At 37.8% G+C, this 21,697-nt stretch overlaps 1 long non-coding RNA gene across 4 annotated transcripts in view; it reads left to right on the plus strand.

Annotated features, from left to right (window-relative positions):
* The first annotated feature begins 187 nt into the window (after positions 1-187).
* The window catches only part of LOC108707235, a 46,997-nt gene continuing 25,487 nt past the window's right edge, over positions 188-21,697 (plus strand). For 2 of the 4 annotated variants that reach the window (XR_001934252.2, XR_005965094.1), the window contains exons 1-3: positions 208-1,376; positions 15,756-15,868; positions 18,140-18,289. This is a non-coding gene — a long non-coding RNA (uncharacterized LOC108707235). Of the gene's footprint in view, positions 1,377-15,755; positions 15,869-18,139; positions 18,337-21,697 lie in introns of all 4 variants that reach the window. The other 2 variants (XR_005965095.1, XR_005965093.1) reach the window with 2 other exon arrangements.

Here is a 21,697-nt window from a genome sequence, read left to right on the forward strand (position 1 = left end):
GGCGAGTGATAATCAAAGGCGACTGACTGGTCACAGCTCCGAGATGGGGGGGAGAGAAATGGGAGGCTAATGTTAGCCAATCCCTCTGCTCCTATTGGTGCCTCGCCCCCCCTCCTATTTGCCTTGTTACCCACAGCTGGGGCTGGAAGGAGGGAAAACGAGGGGGGGGGGGGCTGTGACAATGTTCATTCAGCGCAACTAAACGCAGAGGGGCTGATGGGAAAACGCACAGTTTCCACGACCACAAGATGAAGATGTAGAAATGAGGAGAGTGTGAATTATTTAGATTAATATCAAAAGCAAAGTCACTGTCTCGCCCAGCAGCAGAACTGTCACTCCCTGCCCCCTCCCCTCTCACTCTAATCGTGAGAAATAAAGTCTGTCTTTATAGGAGGATTGTCAGTCTGCGCCTCTAGCGTCATTTTTAGCGGAATCGAGCCCAGGATTTAGCGGAATTATTAATAAATCGCCGCTCCTTTTCCTTTTTTTGTTGTTGTCTGGCAGCAGGATCAATGCCTGTATAAGTAAGAGTCACAGGCAGCCGGTTACAGACGCACATGCCTTTCAGCGGCAGAATCGCTGGCTGCGACTGCCATCTAGCGGACAGTTTCCGGCGGACGAGTTTACATCAGTAACTGAGACACTACGGGGCATGTGCACTTTACTGGACTGATTTTCTGCTTATTAACCGACTGCTCGGGAGGATACTATGGGTGCGAGGAGGGGATGAGATTAAGGGCTGTTTCTTGTTTGCAGCAAAGGGTTAATCGGTCGCCCGACAAGGTGAAGCCAGAAGCAGCCAAAGTGCGCTGAACTGGAGCAACCCCTGGCGCAAGGCGAGAGAGCGGGACGTCTATTCATTCCTTTATCATCTGCCTCTTCATTCATTAGGGACAAGAGACAAAAAAACCGCCCTCCCAAACTTTCCTGATGCCCGTGTAGCTCGGCTGAGGGGGGGGGGAGATTTCTCCATTAGTGACAGCTCCGGATCTTTTCCAAGCGAATAGTTCCCTGTTATTTATGTCTCTCTCTCCATTGAAATAATGAAGAGATTTTGCCCGGGCTCATTGTTGGATGTTATTGACTGTGCGACAGATCTGCTCGACTCCAGTCTCCCGGGCGCTCAAAGGCTGAAACAAATACGATTAAATAAGCACCCCCTGTGTGTGTGGGAATCAGTAAGATTTCGGGGCGAGGAGGAGACTGAGAGGAGAGGCAGCAAAGCGGCTTCAGGGAAGGCTGATTGCGCTCGGCTGGAACTAAACTGCGCCCGGGGAAGTCTTGCGCTCTGCGCTACTACAGCTCTGGCTCCATTTCCATTGCTCTGACTGTGAGTAACTGTTGCATCATTCCTCAACCGACTGCACTGACTCCAGGTACAGACTCTCAATTCTATTTCAGCCTGTATTTATAGCCTACACTGCCATTTATAGCTCACACTTAGCGCCAGATTTATCACCAGTGATTGTTCTGTAGATATTTACAGTATGATTCCTGAATCTGGGCGGAATGTGGCCCAGTTTTCTCTGGATGAGCCCAATCCCCAGGTGCCACCCAAGCTGTGCCCACAGAGCTCCCTATAGATGGGACAACTGTCTGACTCCAGAGCCCTTCTCCAGGGGCCCAGCACAGAGAACACTGCAGCCCCCCAGGAGTGATGGATCACAGGGGCACTTGCTATTTCTAAGTAGAACTAAACCTGTGAGAACGCGCGCTAATGATTGTTCTCCATCTGCGCTTTGTTTGCCCATGAGAAGATCAACGCGAGTCACTTTATCTGGGGATAATGTCAATAGATACCGGATCACAGGGAATCTCCAACAAGATTAAGGGGAGATTGACACTAGTAAGCAAAACACGTTTTTATCTTTTTTTTTCTTTATAATAATTTATACTATATGCTTATTCTTTGCAATAGCACTAATAATATGCTGTTTACAGGTGAAAACATCTCATCAGCCTCCAGCTGTTGTTAAACTACAACTCCCCCAAAAGTTATCGCAACTGTTCAAGGAGCACTTGTTGCTGTCTGCAGAGCTAGCACACGCCTGCCTAGACTTATCAGTCACTTTATTGCACTTGCAGCTTAGTGCCCTCTGTAATGGATGAAAATAGACTTGAATTCATGTTATGAGCATCACTTTGTAAGGACAGGTCTAATAAATATGCTAAGGCTTAATCAGTACCTACAGGCAAGGTAACTCACAGGGATTAAATCTATAAATATAGATAAACATTATAGATCCCCCTTCCAGCAAAAGAGCGTTTGACAGCAAAGTAAAAAAAAGAATTACACTAAACATCAGTCCATTAACAAGTAAATACAGCTATTTCACCTAGATATTTCTTCCTAGAATTTCTTCCTGAATTATTGCCTGTGTAATAATTATAGATAATAGTTAATAAAATATAATGGTTCACCTGCGAAATATGTTAATGATCTCACGACATTAAACTAAATGAAAAGTGGATGAAAGGGAGAATCTGAACATTAACTCACAAATATACAGCATTTCATAAAAGTTCTTCAATAGGGCAATGATTAAACAGCAGAACCCCCATTGACATCCCATTAGATTCCCCTAATTTTACATTGTAAAATATACATTTCCCTGATTTTACATTTTCCTGGATTTTTTACACCATTTTTTTCTATCTATCTATTTAAATATATATATATTATATATATATATATATATATGTGTGTGTGTGTGTATATATATATATCTATATATATCTATATATATATATATATATATATATATATATATATATATATATATATATATATATATATAATGGGGATTCTACTGTATATATATATATAGAGAGAGAGAGAGAGAGAGAGAGAGACACAAATAGATAGATAGATGGGTATAGCTAGATATAAAAATATATATATATATATAAAATGGGGGTTCTACTGTATATCTATCTATCTATCTATCTATCTATCTATCTATCTATCTATTTATCTAGATATAGATATATAGATAGATTTAAATTAAAAAAAAAAAAAAAAATAATATATATATATATATATATATATATATATATATATATATATATATATATATATATATATATATATATATATATATATATATATATATATATATTCGTAGGAGATACTCATAGGGAAACTTTCTCATATGAAATTTAGTTTCATTTGGGAATCCGAAGTAAAGTGATTTAGCAGAATGAAGGTTTTGGAACTTTAAAGGGCAAATAACAAGTGAGTGGTAAAAGAACTGCTGGCTGCTGTCATTCTCCCAATCTGCTGTAAATATAAGGCGAGAGAGCCCACAAATTCTCCCACAATTGGGGAGACAGTAAACACGTTAAATATAATTATCCCAGAAATCATGATCCCAATAATAATAATAATAATAAAGAAAAAAAATCCTTATTTGTTTTTACGATATGAACGCTGGTAATGGAAGTGATCCATATTCTGTGGATGGAGCATCAGGCTATGAAATGGTCCCAGTAAAACACTTTAACGTGCTAGAAAGTGGATTAATTAGCACAATGTGCACCCAAGGAGGCAGGGAGAGAGGGGGGTAAATGGGACGAAAAGGCCGTGAGACTTTCACTAACTGCTCTGCCACTTATTCATGATGGGGAACGAGAATGAAGCAGGGAGGCAATTGGGGGATTTCGTTCAACTCAAATGATAATATCAGGGGCATGTGGTGAAATTAAAAGCAATGTAATGAGCTAAATATTTCACAAAGCCGCACAGACATATTAGTTACATATATTTCTGTAGGGGGAGAGGCTGGATCAACAAAGCCTCTGCCTGTCGCCCATTTACTGCTTCTGATTCGTGTGAGACTTGAGGCTGCCCAGTACCCAGTACTCACCAGTCACAAGCAATCGCCTTGGCTGCAGGAGACAATGAAGCTGCCATGCTGCATCCCATATTGGCTCTGTGTTTAACCGTAACTTTGCTAAAGTAAACTAACCGTAAGTAGTTTCACTGGGGGCTGAGGGAATCTCAGATCAGCACATGCTCTGCCCTTTCTCAAAGTCTACAATAGGAAACGATTGTAAAAAGCAAAATGTTTCCAACCAGCCGGCCCAGGTCATTGTGTAGGGACAGTCCCTGAGCATCCGGGGTCTTACTGAGTGTTAACCCCTTCCCCTTATTGCAATTTGCAAGAGAAATGTAGCTCAGGCTGGGGGTAAGGAAACGACAAGGTCGCTTAAAATCGCATGAGTACCAGCGTCTAAATGCCCTTAGACAGATAAAATATACTATCTATCTATCTATCTATCTATCTATCTATCTATCTATCTATCTATCTATCTATCTATCTATCTATCTATCTATCTATCTATCTATCTATCTATCTATCTGCCTGCCTGTCTGTCTGTCTGTCTGTCTGTCTGTCTGTCTGTCTATCATCTATCTGTCTGTCTCTGACTATCTATCTGTCTATCTTTCTAGCTCTCTGTCTAGTTATCTCTATATCTGTCTATCTATATAGCTACCTCTATTTCTATCTATCTATCATCTATCTATCTATCTATCTATCTATCTATCTATCTATCTATCTATCTATCTATCTATCTATCTATCTATCTGTCTGTCTGTCTGTCTGTCTGTCTGTCTGTCTGTCTGTCTGTCTGTCTGTCTGTCTATCATCTATCTGTCTGTCTCTGACTATCTATCTGTCTATCTTTCTAGCTCTCTGTCTAGTTATCTCTATATCTGTCTATCTATATAGCTACCTCTATTTCTATCTATCTATCATCTATCTATCTATCTATCTATCTATCTATCTATCTATCTATCTATCTATCTATCTATCTATCTATCTATCTATCTATCTATCGTCTTTCTGTCTATTGATCTGTCTGTCTGTCTGTCTGTCTGTCTGTCTGTCTGTCTAATTTATTCAGATTAGAAACCCATCTAGACTTCCCTTCATTTCTTTTTGTGGGGCGAAATTGCTTGGGGCCGGTGAGCTTTAGATAAAGAGGCAGCAGGTATCAGGCAGGTCAGTTGCAGCTATTGAGACACCTGAGCAGCCTGTGGGGGTACAAGGGATATCAAAGCCCTGTGTGGGTGCCATGGGGATATCAGAGCAGCTGTGGGTGGGAGAGAGAGAGGAGCTGCTGTTCACTTTGCTGAAGCCCAGACAGGTCCCCTGTGAGGGGCCACAGTCCCTGCGTTCTGTACATTCCTGTAAATCGGGAGTGCCCATACTTTACTAATGTGGGGCCTACTTTTAGTGATATTGTCCCATTATGATCTACAATCATAAAGCATTGTTAGCATTCTGTTCCATGGAAAATATTACTTAAATACTGATTTATGGGGAAACGTATATTGCTATATTTAACAGCTATTCATTATATAACCATAGCATAATGAATATCTGAATAAAAAGCATGAAACAGGAGGATGGTATAGACAAGCTGTTTGTTGACAGTGTCCCAATCCCAATCTACCTTTTGGGCACTCCTGCTATTAGTGAATACATGTTGCTTCGGTGACAAACTCAATTTTCCAGACACAAATCTTAAACTTTTCAGGCTCTGCTGATTTAATCTCCTGGTCTGCGGGATTTACCGGTTAAATTCAATTAACTATTTATGTGTCGGTGTCACCTGGCTATGCACTTTAAATGCCATACAGATAAAGATATTTAACCTCCATTACATACCTATATATATTCAATACATACATAACTGTGCAAAAGTCATACATTTATATAACTATATAAATGCCTAAATAAAGGCCAAACATAAATACTGTACGTATATATAGAGACAATGCATATGTAACTATAATATAAAAAGAGTATTTAAGAGACATGCTACCCTGGTACACAAAACCCCCATGATGAGATAATTTGGTTACTAGACTCATTTATTCTGTTACAGAACATAATTATAGCACCGCTCATTGCTCTTGGAATAAATGGTCCAAGTATTGGGCCCCTCACTGGGCTAAAACCTAGAAACCCTGCTACTCATACTGTGCTAACTTTAAATAAAACTTAGTTCTCAGCTTGAAAAAAATCCATCTATATGTGTCTGTCTCATCTTATTATTATATCTCAGGAACAGGAAATAAGGTTCTGCAAACAGGAAACAATAAGTTGTTTATATAGATGACAATGGATAACTTAGTCCCAGACCAGCAAGTCTGGTGTGGTGGTTTAGCACAACTAATTGGAAACAATGGAGATAAGATGACATTCCCAATTAGCTGTTGGGTTGGAGTTTTTCTAGAAGAACTGTCAGGACTGGCAATTGGTAATTGCTTTATTGCTCATACAACTATCAGCTATTTAAAACATATGTGCTAATTATACTGGACGACCGTTAAAAGACATTAGAAATCTATTAGCCCCTATAACGTATCCAAGACTTCCAGGCAGGAGAGAATCAGTTAATTAGAGCTAGTGAAATGGGGAGGCCTGAATTATAAAGGTACAAGGGTGGTTGTTGTGCTTATTTTTATAATTTTCCTTTAAAATATTGTTACCTTCCAAACTAACAAGAGAATTCAGTTAGTCTGTCCTTTGTGCTATATAGTGGTTGGCTAATGGTGGAAAAGAGTCAAAATCTCTAAACAAGTGGGTTGGAGGGGTAGTGGAAGTAGTGGTGGTGGTGAGGACAGTTAAAGAATCTGGAGCCTTCTAGAGGGGGAAGCCTGGATCTTAGTCCAAGGTTCAGCTACTGGAAGTGTCACAGTCCAGAGGTCCAGAAATTGGTGTTTAAAACCTGGGATCTCAGAATAGAATTATGTGCAACAAAATAGGCAGGTTACAGGTAGACTAGTATTTAAACCACATCATTAAGAAACACTCAAGATAAATGAATTTTTCTCAAACACAGAGTTACACAGTCAACCAACTCTTCCTTTGCAGTCTCTACACTGTGTATGCAAAACACCACAGGATTCCAGGACTGACATTTTCAGATCACCATCATCATAATTTATTTATATAGCACCAACAAGTCATGCAACACAAACACACACACACACTCTGTAACAAATAGGTGTAACGGAATGAAACAACATTAATTCACAACATCTAAAGGGACATTAACATAGCATGCTAGCATGCTATAGCACCTCACAGGCCAGCTTCAAATAGTCTCTGTTGGCTCCGTATCAATCATGTATAATCATTTTTAACGATTGCAGTACCTTAAGCCAAAAATATCTGTTGTTGAACTACAGGTCCCATTATCCCCCAATGGCATGCATGGTATATGAGAGTGGCTGGAAAGGACAATGCAGCTGAACTATATGTAACTCAGTTCCGGTAGAATAATACATGTTTATAGTACAAAACTTTTTTTTGTATTATTTCCCTGGATCTGATATGAGGATTTCCCCCAGCAAAATAAATGTTTTAGTAGGCAAGCCTGTTACATCCAGTTTAGGATTTGCACAATGAGACGCAGTAATCATTTCCATAGACTGCTTGATGGATGCATCCAGCCCACTCCTCATCACCTTAATGGGCAAGAGACATCCTCCTGCCATGTTCTTGGCAAAGCAGCGGCAGATCATTCACACCCATATAATCTGCAGACAGACAGGTGCATGAGGCTTGGAAGCCTTAGACCTCAGGTGTTCAAGTCTGTGTGAATAGAAGCCTTATTGTAAGGCTGTTCCCTGTCACAGTAGAGGCTGTATTTTATTCCAGATGCACCCAGCCTTCCATAATCTCTTTCCTTCCCACTTGAGTTCAATTGCAAGTAGTATATTATACCTCTTAGCGAACATTCCCCCTTCAAGCTGCACAGTTTACCAGTTTATTGAGTGAAGCACTTTTAGACTGTCTTAAAAATGTTGTCCTCCTGCCTCATTCGGCTCTCTTCTTCCTTTCCCAGTGATTACCTTCAGTCATTCAGCGCCTACAGAGATCCTTTAAATTGAGTGACTGTATCTGGATGGCAGAAGGTATCTACTTTTAAGCTCAATTTAGTTGGTAATTGCAGCTATGTGAGGTCTGGTTAATTGGCACAAATTAAGCCATAATGATTTGACAGGGAATGTGCAATGATCCCTTAATGCCCTTTAACATTAACACACAAGTCATTTCTAATGCAAAGCAAAGGGTGAAATATAATTCAGAGATAGTATTCCGCTCCTCGCTAGATACAGCATGCAGGCATATTCTGAAGTCAATGTAGCCCAGCATTTGGTATTTGTTTAAATCCCTGGTTAGTCGTTGCTTTCCTTCATTAGGGGCAGCTGTATTACTTCCCACAGCAATGTTCTCAAAATTATTACCCTATGTCAAATGACCATTAATAAAAATTAAGGCTTAATAAAACCTTAAATTTGCCATTTCAAGCAGCAGCATTTGAGCCAAATCTCATTCCAAAATGTGACTAGGCTGACCCATAGCTCCTACCAATATAACAGACATATCTAGGACATATCTAGAAGCATTCAACCCAACCTTGAGGATGTTAGATATTTCAGGAGTATCTAGGAAAGGGTTTCCAAATTTCTGTTTGCCCAACTCCGGGCATGGGACAGGTGACGTCGAGTAACCTAGGAGGTGGAACAGGTGTGGTTAGGGCGGGGCTGATTATATCAGCCAATCGCTGATCGCCATTTACTTCAATTTCCTGTCCGGATTTCCTAATTTGGAAATCTGGAAGGCAGTTTTCAGCTGAACAGCCCTTCCAAAAACCAGGCTATCTGGGTGAAAACTGGACAGATTCTAGTGCTCTCTATATTGAATGCTAACTGACATTCAGGCTGAGTCACTGACCCTTAGGGGCTCAACCTGAAAGTCTAGGAATTGCTGTTTTCAAAAAGATCACCTGAAACAAACACAGAGGCACTAAATGTTTTAAGTGTGTCTACAACACAGAACATTTCTGGCACTACAATTGCTGTTTCCCAGCATCCCTTAAAGGACCAACAACAGCAAAAATGTACTTAAAAAAAACTCGTTATTATGCTGCCAAAAAAAGATGCAAACACGAACTTAACAATCGCTAAGTATTTATTAAGAAGTAACTTACCGAAACTCTGCTTGTGCTCCTTTTCAGAAATGGCGATAGGGCGCCGATCCATCATCTTTTTGTGTGTGATATAAAAAGCAAAGAATTTCATGTATGCAATATATTGCCTTATTCTGAATACGTGTCACCGTACACTTTTATGGATTATGCTATTTATATGGGACATTTGTTACAGAGACATTTTTGTGATTAAAATGTAGCTGCAATTATAATGTTTATGTACTGTAACAGAGCTGAAACATGCAGCACAGCCAAAGCACTAAATTAAAATCACACATGCTTGTAACACAATTTGTGTATCAATGTATCAATCCTTTTATGTGTATTGTTTTAAAGGTGGGGGGTATAGTGAAGGAAATAACCACACATCCCAACATTAGAATATCTCTAAATAATACAACATACGTTTATACAATGTATAAATATCATCCATACATCCAAGTGATACATAGAATAAAGATAAACACATATGTAGCAGTACATGCTGAGGGGCTGGTTTTCCCAGCATTATTCTATGCAAATGTACCCTATATGACTTAGTGATATGTACCAGGTCTAGTAACCTATAGCAACCAATCAGCAAATAGCATTTATTGGTGACAGTTAACTAGAGCCAATAAAAAGTTTTTTTTACATTACCCTCATGTGCTTTGAATGATGGAGCCACAGCATCGATTTGATGAATGTCAAGTACAAGTAACACCATTGCAAAGTGTTGCATTCCAGCGGGACAAATAGCTTAACAACCAGCTCAGAGTTATTAAGAACTTTACTTCATAGGGCAGATGCTCTTCCTTTTTCTGCTCTGTATTACAAATATTGTGCTCAGTGAGATTCATTCTCAAAGAATTCTGCAAATGGACAAAAAAAATAAAGTTTAAAATAGTCCAATGGAATTATAAAATCTACACATGAAATCACAGTTTTAGTTATGCTAAAAGCTATTTTCAAAAACCCTGTATTTTCTTGTTGCTTAAAAGCCATACAACCCCTTTTTGGAGCTAATCTATCTGCCAGTACAAATGATTCAGGGAGATATACAACTTCACAAGTCTTAAACTCACCATATACCTGTACATTAAGACTTTTCTTTCCATGACGAGTGATTTTAGTACAATACCACAATTCTGTCAAATTATCATGAGGTTAATGGGCACCAAATGATCGTGCATCTAAAGATTTTTTGTCCAACATTGGTCTGAAAACTGATCAGGCAAGTTAGAAAATTTTCATTGGTCACAGTGAAATGTATCCATTTCCAATTGTTTGCAGGGCCAAGCAGGCAGCTACCCACAGTTCCCCTGGCTTCAACTAGAAGATATTGCTTGAAATGGTCTTTTTTAGTTAATGGACAAATTGTACATTGTTTCAAGATAAGTTTGGTCTTATGATAAAGAAAATATCTTTTAAAAAATCTTAACATCTATGGTCACCTTTACTGTAAAAAACCTTTTTCAAATCCAAAGATGAAACCTTCTTTCTTTTGGTCTCATTGGATGCCTCTGTGTTCAGCCCTGTAGCATCATCTTATATTACAGACAACCTCATTTTCTGCTGGATAATTAGTGACGACCCCTAAGTTTAGCTTCTCAACAGCTGCTCGGAGCCCACTGAGCATGTGAGTGTCGCAGACACTTTCCAAGATGGTGACCCCTGTGACAAGTTTGAAGTCCTGGATCATTGTTGCTATTGACAAGCTGAAACTTTAGGCTGGTGCAATAAGTTCAGTATATAAAATAAGGCATTTTTAGCCACATTCATTTTAAGAGTTTAGTTCTTCTTTAAGAAGAACAATATCTGGCCAAGGTGACTAAAACTTGGGGGCCCAGGGAAGGTGCCCATACTGTCCTATCCCAAACCTTAAGACAAAACTTAAGGACAGAGTCATACTGAGAGGGGTTAATGATACAGCTCAGTAAGTGTTTAGGAATTACTAAAGAGATCTGCCTTCATTTGGCCACTATTACTATTCTATAAAATCCATTCCTTTCACACATCCCTTTCTGGTCACTTACACACAGTGTGTATCAAATTAAATATGTAACTAATTTGGATTGTTTATAGGTGATAGTGTCACTAACATTGCAGCATCCATTGATACTATCCAGAGATACACATAGAAAGACCCATAAAGAACACAGAACACATTCTGTATGAGTATCTTGCGCATTTGCAAAAGACAAATAGAAACCACTTGTTTGCACATTGTAGAGTAGTTAGTCTGTAAACTGAACTGGTGCAGGGGCAAATACTTAATTTTTCAGCAGTGTATAAATAAAGCATAATAACTAACAACTTACAGGAATAAAAAATCCCCATAGGCTGTGTAGTTTAAACAATGCTTTTTACGCTCACCACAGATGTGACCCTTCTCTCTGCACAATGCACTTTCTCCTTTGTGCTTTAGAGAGATGGGAATAGTTCTGTTGCCCAGGCTGTGATCCTGCTTACCTGTCCCTGGCTGCAACATTCCCCCTGTCTATTAGAACAGAGCAATTTAGCTGAAAGCTCACATGAATGGAGGAGGGGTCTGTTAGTATCTTTTCTTAAAGGGATACTGTCATGGGAAAAAACATTTTTTCAAAATGAATCAGTTAATAGTGCTGCTCCAGCAGAATTCTGCACTGAAATCCATTTCTCAAAAGAGCCAACAGATTTTTTTATATTCAATTTTGAAATCTTACATGGGGCTAGACACATTGTCAATTTCCGAGCTGCCCCAAGTCTGGTCTATTTTTGTGTTAGGAATTCAACATAATTCTCCATTATTTTATTAGTTATTGACTTTTGCAGTTTTGTTTTCTATTAGTTTTACTTTATTGAAAATGGAGCTGAAAACATTTACATTTTTTTTTGCCATACCTTATAGTTTGATGCTGTCCACACTCAGTATTCCAGGAGCAGATTTCTGAATTGTTACATTTAATTCTAGCAATTGTTACAATTTGCTACATTTAATTGATACTTTTCTCAGCAGCATCTGTGGAATATTAGCAACTGTTGTATCAATTCTAACAGCTACCTTTAAAGGAGACATAGGATAAACGAAAAAATTTCGTTGCAGGGAATTATGAATAATATATGGTGTTGACTTGACATTGGGTTAAAAATGAATATTATCTTTAAAAGTAGCCCCTTTATTGGAGCTCCCTATTGATGTTCTTTGGTCCCTGTTTCAAATGAGGGGTGGGTGTGTCCTAACGGTCCCTGCCAGAAGCACAGTAGGATGGGGACAGCCAATCACAGCCCTGCAGTCACACAAGCAAAGACAGGCTTCCGTTCTCTACCAGGTCAGCTGAGCTGCTGATTGGTTCCTGTCCTACAGTGCAGTGTGCTGAGTGCCGCTGGCTCCCCTGCACAGCCCGGGAAAGGAGGCAGCAGCAAGTGGAACAGATGGGCAAGGCTAGTAGGCATTTTGCAGAAATTTTCAATAAAGTAACCAGAAACAACTTTTTCAATCACATTTCTTCTATATCTAAAAGAATAAAATGCACTGGTATGTTCTTGTTTTTGACACAACATGTCTCCTTTAATGAAACAAAAACAACAAATGTATCAACTTAATGTATCAATTTTGAACAGTTGAAAAAGTCAGCTTCCCCCCCTCCTCGAGCTGCTTTAGAAAAACATAGGAAGGCGTAAAATTCACCCCCTCTTAATGACCTGTATCATTTGAGTTAAAATGACTGATTTAACAGTTTAGCCACTGGTGTGATTGATTATTCAAAAAAAAAGGACTGACCCACAAACCATTTTAATTCATTTATGGGCTCATGAGGGAGCTCTGAGTCACAGTGTTCTATAGGTAATACTTATATACAGAGTGATTCTCCCATAAACGTTTTTCTACCTGCATTTTGCATTACAATAGAATGCTAGACAGTATAACATAGCAAGCAGGCGTGTCATTTCAGAACTGCATCACCCCTGTAGGAACAAATGTTAAGCAGATGGATCTCATTGTCAAATGACTGGAAGTTTTCCCCTAAGTGTGACAAATAAGAACATTCAGCCATTAGTCTAATGGCCTTGGCAGAGAAAATGGCAGAGGAGAACATACCCATGTTGTTTTCCACCCAATCCTAGCAGTTTTTTTGGGGGGGAAAGCAATCATCTTTGTCCCATACATGGCCTTATAGACTGCCAATCTTGTCAGGAAAACTGATTTGACGGCCAAGTTATTACTAAGTGCCAAAACCAGATTGCGGTGGGCATTAATAATGCCATCTAATGTCATCTAAATCTGTGTTCATGTTCATATTAGCTGCTAGAGCTGCAAAGGGGTCATTGTGTTTTTTCAGCATTGCATAATTCACCCCTTTGATAAATAAGCCCAGTGATAGAAGTGGAAAGAACTGGAACACTTTTCCCCTTTGATAAAAATACTTTCCTAACTGTGCACAGGTCAGCAACTCCTTATTATAAACCATTTCATTACATGCTACCTCATCAAACATTTGGGGGTTTGGCCTTACTGATGAATAGTGCATCTATTACAGTAACATGTTGATTTCAGTAAAGCGATCGGCTAATCTTATTCACATATGTAAATACCTTTTTAATGGGCTTATTTATCAAAAATTGAATTTGTTTTTTTCTACTTCGAATAAACTCACAATTTAAAAAACCACAATGTCTGTTTATTAAAAAATAGAAATCTAAAAACCTTGATTGAATACAATAAGGATTAATTATATCTTAGTTTGGACCAAGTACAAGGTATTGTTTTATTATTACAAAGAAAAAGGGAATCTATGGAAAACTGCCTTCCTGCAATTAGGAGCTTTCTGTATGACAGGTTTCTGGATAACAGATCACATTATTTATAAAACTTGCATAGTGTTAAAAGTCAAAATACAAAAGTACTCCAACTCAGACATGCTGAATTCATGCAGAAGTCAATGGGAGAAGTCCAGAAGACTCATGCAATAATCCAAGGATTTTGTGGTTTTAGAGTGAAAAACCTGAAAAAATCATACGATTTGTTTTTTCACGATCTTTTCGAGTTTTTTCCAGCACAAGAAATTCTGGGAAAAATGTGTTGATAAATAAGGGGAAAAAAGCTGTGCAGATTCAGAAAATACTCAGATTTTTAAGATTTTTTTTTTCTTAGATGAATGCGAGGTCAGCTCTTCCGTGGTTTACGCACATTCGAGTCTGACATCATCGCGCATTGGCCCGAAGTTTAAATATTTGAAGGGCTTCTTGCCCTATGTGCATTGCTCAACGTAAAGGTTCCTATCGAGTTCCTGGGTACCTTCTAAGTCTTTTCCTGAGTGTATTCCTGTGCATGATCCTTGCCTGTCCCTGACCCCGCCATCATGCTGCCTGAACTGACCCCTGCCTGTTTTTGACCACTCTGATTCTGTTTGCGGCTGTTCTCTCCGTTTATGACCTTGGTCTGTGACCCCGACCTTGCTCTTGTTACTCGTTTTTGTACTGCATTGCCAGTTTGGTTGGACCCGGCCAGTTCATTGACTCTGCTAACTGCTCCCCCATCCTATCCGTACATGTTCGGTTCCCGTACTCACCCAGAATTCTCTCCCCTAGTTCTCCCCCAATTAGACCTGTTGGAACCTAAGTAGCGGAGTGCTCCCCCCAAAGTCAAAGGTGGCTGCTATAGGCAGTTAGTTCTGGGTTTGGGATACCGAACATTATAAGAAGTCTGCTGGAGCTGCACTATTAACTGATGCACTGTACAAAAAACACGTTTTCCCATGACAATATCCCTTTAATAAATCTCACATTTTTAGTAGTGATGGGCGAATTTATTGGCCTGGCGCGAATTTGCGGCGAATTTGCGCGATTCGCTGCCATTGAATAAATTTGCGAAACAGACGCCGGTGTCAAAAAAGAGACGCCGGCGCCATTTTGCGAATTTTTCGCTGTTTCGTGAATTTCACGCGAAATTCGCAAATTTTCCGGCAAAGCGAAACGGCGCAAATTCGTCCATCACTAATTTTTAGAGCTTTTAAGAAATATAGGAAAACCACATATTTTTTCGAGATCCATGGGAAAAATCTAAATTTGATTGTTATTAAATGGGCCCCATAGTGTGATACAGATTATATTATTTTTATTTTAAGTTTTGCATCTTTTTCTTCTGCCTCTCTCTTAGTTATTTGTAAACTGTTATCTAGCGGCTAGGGTCCCAATTACTCCAGTGACCATTCAGTGGTTTGAATGACATATTTAAAGATGAATAGGAGAGATCAGAAATGAATGATGAGTAATAAAAATAAGAATAATAAAAAATCTAGCTTGTCAAGCAATTAGTTAGCATTTACACTTTCCAGGTTTGCAATTTGCTAATATTCTTATTCCTCAGTGTATGAGCTGCCAAAATTGGAAGTGTTTTCTGTACATGGAGAAAAAAATAAATCTTGCAATAAAGTTATCATGATTTCCCTAAACCATGCGAGTTAAAAAGCCCTGAATATTGATTGTAATTTTTTACAGTCTATTTCAATTTGAATGTGTTACAGGCTCTGTAAGTTATACCCTTGTTAGGTATTGTTTGTTCAGAGCAAGAAACACTATCCACGAGGAGAGCATTTAGGGGAAATCAGTCACATAGAAGCAGGTCTGGGTATCTATTAGATCTCCTGTAAATGTAAAATCTGCAGCTTTGCAGGGTTATCTTGCTGACTGGGAAAGCTAAAGCAATGGGGATATTGGTTTGATGTTCTGCCTCTCTTTTTTTCTTCTGTCTATAAATATTTACTTTTCTGTGCTTCTTCCAGTAGGGGGAATGCTCTGGACAATCACTGGCCTGAAGGCAGCAAGAACTCTGTACTTCTCTCCAATTCTCTCCAATTCTTCCACTCAATGAATGCTTTTATTTTTATGTAGAAAGGTAAGTGCCATACACTGAGGGGGTTATTTACTTAGGCCCTAATTTTTCTGGTCGGAGTTCTAAAAGGGAAAACACCAGTTTTAAATACTCCATCTCAAACCTGTCTCAAACCAGGTCATGTAAAAGTCAATGGCAGATGTCCTTTTTACAGCTGGAAGATACCATGATCTGCGCTGGGTTTTGTATGAGAATCAGAAAAAATTGTGGTTTTCAGGCGATAATCTGACAAAAATCTGAGTTTTCGGGCGTCAAATTCTTAAAAATCGCACATTTCAATTTTTTCATGATTTTAGTAGGTTTTTATAGAGTCTTTTCTCTCAGTGAATTTTTGTAATTGTTTTATTGATAGAAAAGGTAAAATTGTGGACGGGAGTTTGGTTAAAGTTGTTTTAATAAAATAATGAGAATTTTTTTTAGTAAATTTAGTAAATAACCCCCTGAGTGTCTTCATGAGTGAGGGGAGAACCCAAATATTAATGTAAAATTTGTAAGTCTCCTTTCAGCAAAGCTTGTATGATAGTTGCCCCCATAAGGCTAAAAAATATTGTGCATAATAATGGCATACAGCTACTTACTCACATGAAACCCTTAGGCTAATAGAGCATTTTTCTATCAGGTTACTCTGGTGGAGAAGCTTCCAACACTACACCTGCCACTTCTAATTCACTTGATAAAGAAATGTTCAAAAACTCCTGTACTGGGGCTTTCTAAGATGAACAAGTAACTTAAGTAATATAATTGTTTATTTTCTATAATTGAGCTATCTTTCGATCTATTTATATACTTACCAGTAAACTCCTGGAAACATATTCCAGACCTGCTGCTGCTGCAAAAAATATAGACATATGGTAGCAATGTTATATTTTCTAATCGCAAGGAAGATATTTATTTTGAAATGCTATTGCGTTTCAATATCAGCAATATGTGTGCACTCGTCTTATTCCTTTGCCTTTACCCGCTGTCTGTACAAACAAACAATCCTTAGCTAGACTTTTTCTTTACTAAAACCTTCTAAACTCTTCAATATTTTGTCGGCAGCATCATTACCCTTATAATCCATTGGTTTTTGCAACTAAATGCCATTGCTGAATAATTCACCATCAAAGAACAGCTTAGTTTTGCCACATTTTGTTCACCACAATAATAACATTTTCTGCTTTGCTTTTAGATTTTCTAAGTTGTTCTGTTTCAGTAAAATTTTTGTAGCAAACATGTAGGTTAGTAAGCATTTTAGGGTCAAATTCAAATGCTCAAATTTGAAATGTTTTCTACACAAAGGGGATTATTTATTTATTAAGGACTAGTAATGTCAATTCTTTTTTAAAAAAAATTGTTTGTATAGAATGAAAAAAAACCCCACCAAGACATATATAACTTTAAAATCACAAAGTCTTTATTAAAAAATAACTTACCGATTCTCCGCTTGCGCTCCTTTTCATAAAAGACGACAGGGCGATGATCCATCGTGCAACGCTCGATGTTTATTTCCTATAGAAGGCAGGGAGGAGAAATCGAGCACCGCAGATGGATCGACATCCTGACGGCTTTTCTGAAAAGGAGCGCAATCGGAAAATCGGTAAGTTATTTTTTAATAAAGACTTTGCGATTTTAAAGTTACATATGTCTTGGATGTTACATTTTTCGAGATTTATTATACCCCAATGATGAAAAAGTCAGAAAATCTGAAAAATTCTGACTTTTTGGGAAAAAGGCCAAAAAAATTGAGTGATTCGGGAAAAACGTCTAAAAAAATCGTACAATTCGGATTTTCGAGTTTTTCCCCAATCCGATTGAATCATGTTTTTTTAATAATAAATGAAGTCAAATCGAGGAAAGATTTTGATTTTAATAAATAACCCCCGAAGTCTCATGTCTGTAGCCAAAGGAGGATAAAGTAATGGCAAACCTTATTTTATTAGCAAACCTTATTTTCATTAATACTATACAAGTGCAAATTTATTATTAAGCACGAAATGAAAGAAATTAAATCATTATTTGCCTTCAATAATTTACAACATAACCCTAAGGACTTGTGGTTATAGCAAACAAGTAAAATGTAGATTCAGATAGATAAAGTCAAGAATATTCTTCTCACTGAAGTCTACACTCTTTATAACAAGCATCACTATAGATATGCACCAATAGATTGTTTTATTTAATATCTATATTTGTATACCCTAGAGTTTATGGGAATAGAATGCCATGCAATGCTAAACTCCTGACCTTTGTTTCCTGAAGTTTCTGGGTTCTGATTAGTATGTTTCCACTCAGGCAATGGAGGGAATATTTGCAAGTAAGATAATCAGAAGAAACACCTACATTCTAACATATCATGGGATTGAAGGAAGCGAAGAAGTACAGAAGAGTCTGGCAGTCTGATCTAACCCTAATTGACTACTGGAGAGACTATGGAGAATGCAGGTTATAACATTAGTTCCATGCAAAGCTTTTTGTGGTAGAGATGACAGGTAATATACTGTATTTGTGGAGACTTGGGGTGCTCGCTGCTTCCTTGAATAAATGCTTGATGAGCTTTGTTATTTTATCATTTTAGGGCAGACTATAACAGAATTTAACGATTTTCTAGTGAAATTCAAAGGCTCATTTTTATTCTTTATTTAAATACAGTAATTCTGGCATATTCCACAGTACTTTACAAAGATTATACATCATTCGCATCAGTCCCTGCTCCAGTGAAGCTTACAATCTAAAAGTGTCTGTTAGAGATACACTGTTCACTGATGTAAGTGTCTTATTATTTTGTCTTATTTTGCAGAACATGTTGGATTTGGACTTATAGTACATTTGTGATGTATTGTTCATCAGACACCAAAATCAGTTTATTGTGCTCTGGCATATTTTAATTGAAGTTTTTTTACAGCCAGTCATTTAAATAAATATATATATATATATATATATATATATATATATATATATATATATATATATATATATATATATATATATATATAAAACCAATAGAATGGTGCACTCCGTAGACAAAATTAATACCTGGGTGCCAGCATGGGAAATAAGCAGTGAAAAAGGATTGCAGCACTCACAGGGTTTTAGTGAAAAAACAAAAAATGTTTTATTATTAAGCCTCAACGATGTTTGTTTGTTTTTTCTCCTGACGAAGATCCCTGTGGGGGATCGAAACGTTGAGGCTTAATAATAAAACGTTTTTTGTTTTTTCACTAAAACCCTGTGAGTGCCGCAATCCTTTTTCACTCTATATATATATAGAGAGAGCGAAAGAGAGAGAGAGAGAGAGTGTCTATAGTGGTGCACTCGCGATACAAGCAACTGCCTGGGTGCTGGTTATAGCATAGTGTAATAATCCAAAAAATAAAACCGCACTTCAAGGTCTTGAAATAGTGAAAATAGTGGAAAGTTTATTTCAACGTTTCGGCACACTGACTCAGGCCATCTTCAGGAAGACTTTCTGAAGATGGCCCGAGTCAGTGTGCCGAAATGTTGAAATAAATTTTCCACTATTTTCACTATTTCAAGACCTAGCAGTGTGGTTTTATTTTTTGGAATATATATATATATATATATATATATATATATATATATATATATATATATATATATATATATATATATACATATATATATATATATATATACATATATATATATCTTTATTGCTGATGGTGATCCTAATCTGGTCTCTGAGCAGTCCTCAGTATAAGTTTTTTACCTTCGAATCCTGTACTCGAAGTTAGTGAATCGGCCCCTATGAGTGCAAAGATGACATAGGATAGGGGCGAGGAACAATGTTTATTCAGTTGCCATTTAATGGGAACGGATTTATTTCAGATCTGTTTCATTTCAGTGTAATGATACAAGCTCCAGATTTAGCAGGTATATCTGGTTTCTGAGTCACAGCTACAACAATTTTATTGTTAATTATGACTATTGAATGCTATTGATTACCACTAAGAAAGATTGAACTTCAGCAGCACAAACTGTACTGAAAATAGTTACACTGGATTATGCTCGCAAGCTGGAGTGATGTAGACTGAATATTTTGAATATATGTGGATCAAATATATCGTTATGTAATTAAATATGTGTAATGCACAGTCTGCATACATTCCAGTCTTTCGAACATGACCCTTTGATACTGAGGGACCTGGGTAGATGCCCTCTTTGTCCTACGCTAAAACTACTTCTAAACCGACCGACTTCCACTTGTGAAGTAATATATTCCCCAGTTTGTATTGTTTGCCGTTTCCCTTGATTGTACTAATGCATAGCTGAACCCGGGCCAAGTAATGTTCTTTGTCAAAAATCTCATCAGCTTTCATAACACACAGATGTATTCTATACTTTGAGATAGGGTTAAAAAATGAAGCAAGCCATGAAATCATCAGGGACACGGAGACCCAGAACTATAAGAATAGACAGCAGTCCTTTTTTTAAAAAAGTCAATCCAGATTCAGTCGCTTAAAGCAATGTCAATTTATGCATGTGCGTCCCGAACCCAGTCTGACTTTTCTCAGGCTGTCTGAGGATTATATCTACTGCAGTCTTTTGGTAATATGTGAGAAATAAATATAGTCTTTCCCTAAGAGTTTCCTTTTAGCTCATATTCATTTTTGTCACCATCAAAGAGGGAGGGAGAAGTGCTTGAAGCAATTAAGCTCTCAAATGAAGATAACTTTACTGACCCTAAAGGAAGCGAGCTGTGTTATATCCCTTCATTCTTCAACATTGTTACTTGTAATGTTATTGTGTGTAAGTGATAGCTACATAGTTAAATCATAGTTAAATTGGGTTGAAAAAAGACAAAGTCCATCAAGTTCAAACCCTCCAAATGAAAACCCAGCATCCATACACAAAGCCCTCTCTACTTTCACATAAATTCTATATACCCATACCTATACTAACTATAGACCTTAGTATCACAATAGCCTTTGATATTATATCTGTCCAAGAAATCATCCAAGCCATTCTTAAAGGCATTAACTGAATCAGCCATCACAACATCACCCGGCAGTGCATTCCACAACCTCACTGACCTGACTGTGAAGAACCTCCTACGTTGCTTCAAATGAAAGTTCTTTTCTTCTAGTCTGAAGGGGAGGCCTCTGGTACGGTGATCCACTTTATGGGTAAAAAGGTCCCCTGCTATTTGTCTATAATGTCCTCTAATGTACTTGTAATGTGCAATCATGTCCCCTCTCAAGCTTCTTTTTATTATCCCAGAGAAAACAAACCCATCCTTGACAGTCTATCCTCATAATTTAAGTCTTCCGTCCCTCTAACCAGTTTAGTTACACTTAGTCTCTGCACTCTCTCCAGCTCATTTATATCCCTCCTAAGGACTGGAGTCCAAAATTGCACTTCATACTCCAGATGAGCCCTACAATATATGAATATGTAAAAATCAATTCAAGAATGGCCTACGATCAATTAAAAATAACGTTTATTTTGCGGCCTCAAAAACAAAGTGTAATAGTTTAGTAAAGTGGAGCATTTTAGAAAAGAAAAAATTACATTCGGAAAAATGATAGTCACTTTTGCACTTTCATAAAGAAGTGTAATCAAATGGTCACTTGTTTTTTCTTAACAAGCAGCCACTGTGACATGCTTTATGGCAACGTTTCTAGCTATAACAGGCCATTCAGACCACAGTGGTCTGATATCTCAAACCCCATCTTTAACTCAGGCAGGATTAGTAGTTTTTAATTAGCAGAGTAAAGACTATTTAATTGGAGAAAATATGCCAATTTAAGAACATCTCAATGAAATGGTACTATATAAATACTGAACATTTGGGATGGCATTATCCCTTTACAGTGGGATATCAACACAAAT

The sequence above is a fragment of the Xenopus laevis genome, chromosome 1S, assembly GCF_017654675.1.
Source record: "Xenopus laevis strain J_2021 chromosome 1S, Xenopus_laevis_v10.1, whole genome shotgun sequence".
Classification (NCBI taxonomy): domain Eukaryota; kingdom Metazoa; phylum Chordata; class Amphibia; order Anura; family Pipidae; genus Xenopus; species Xenopus laevis.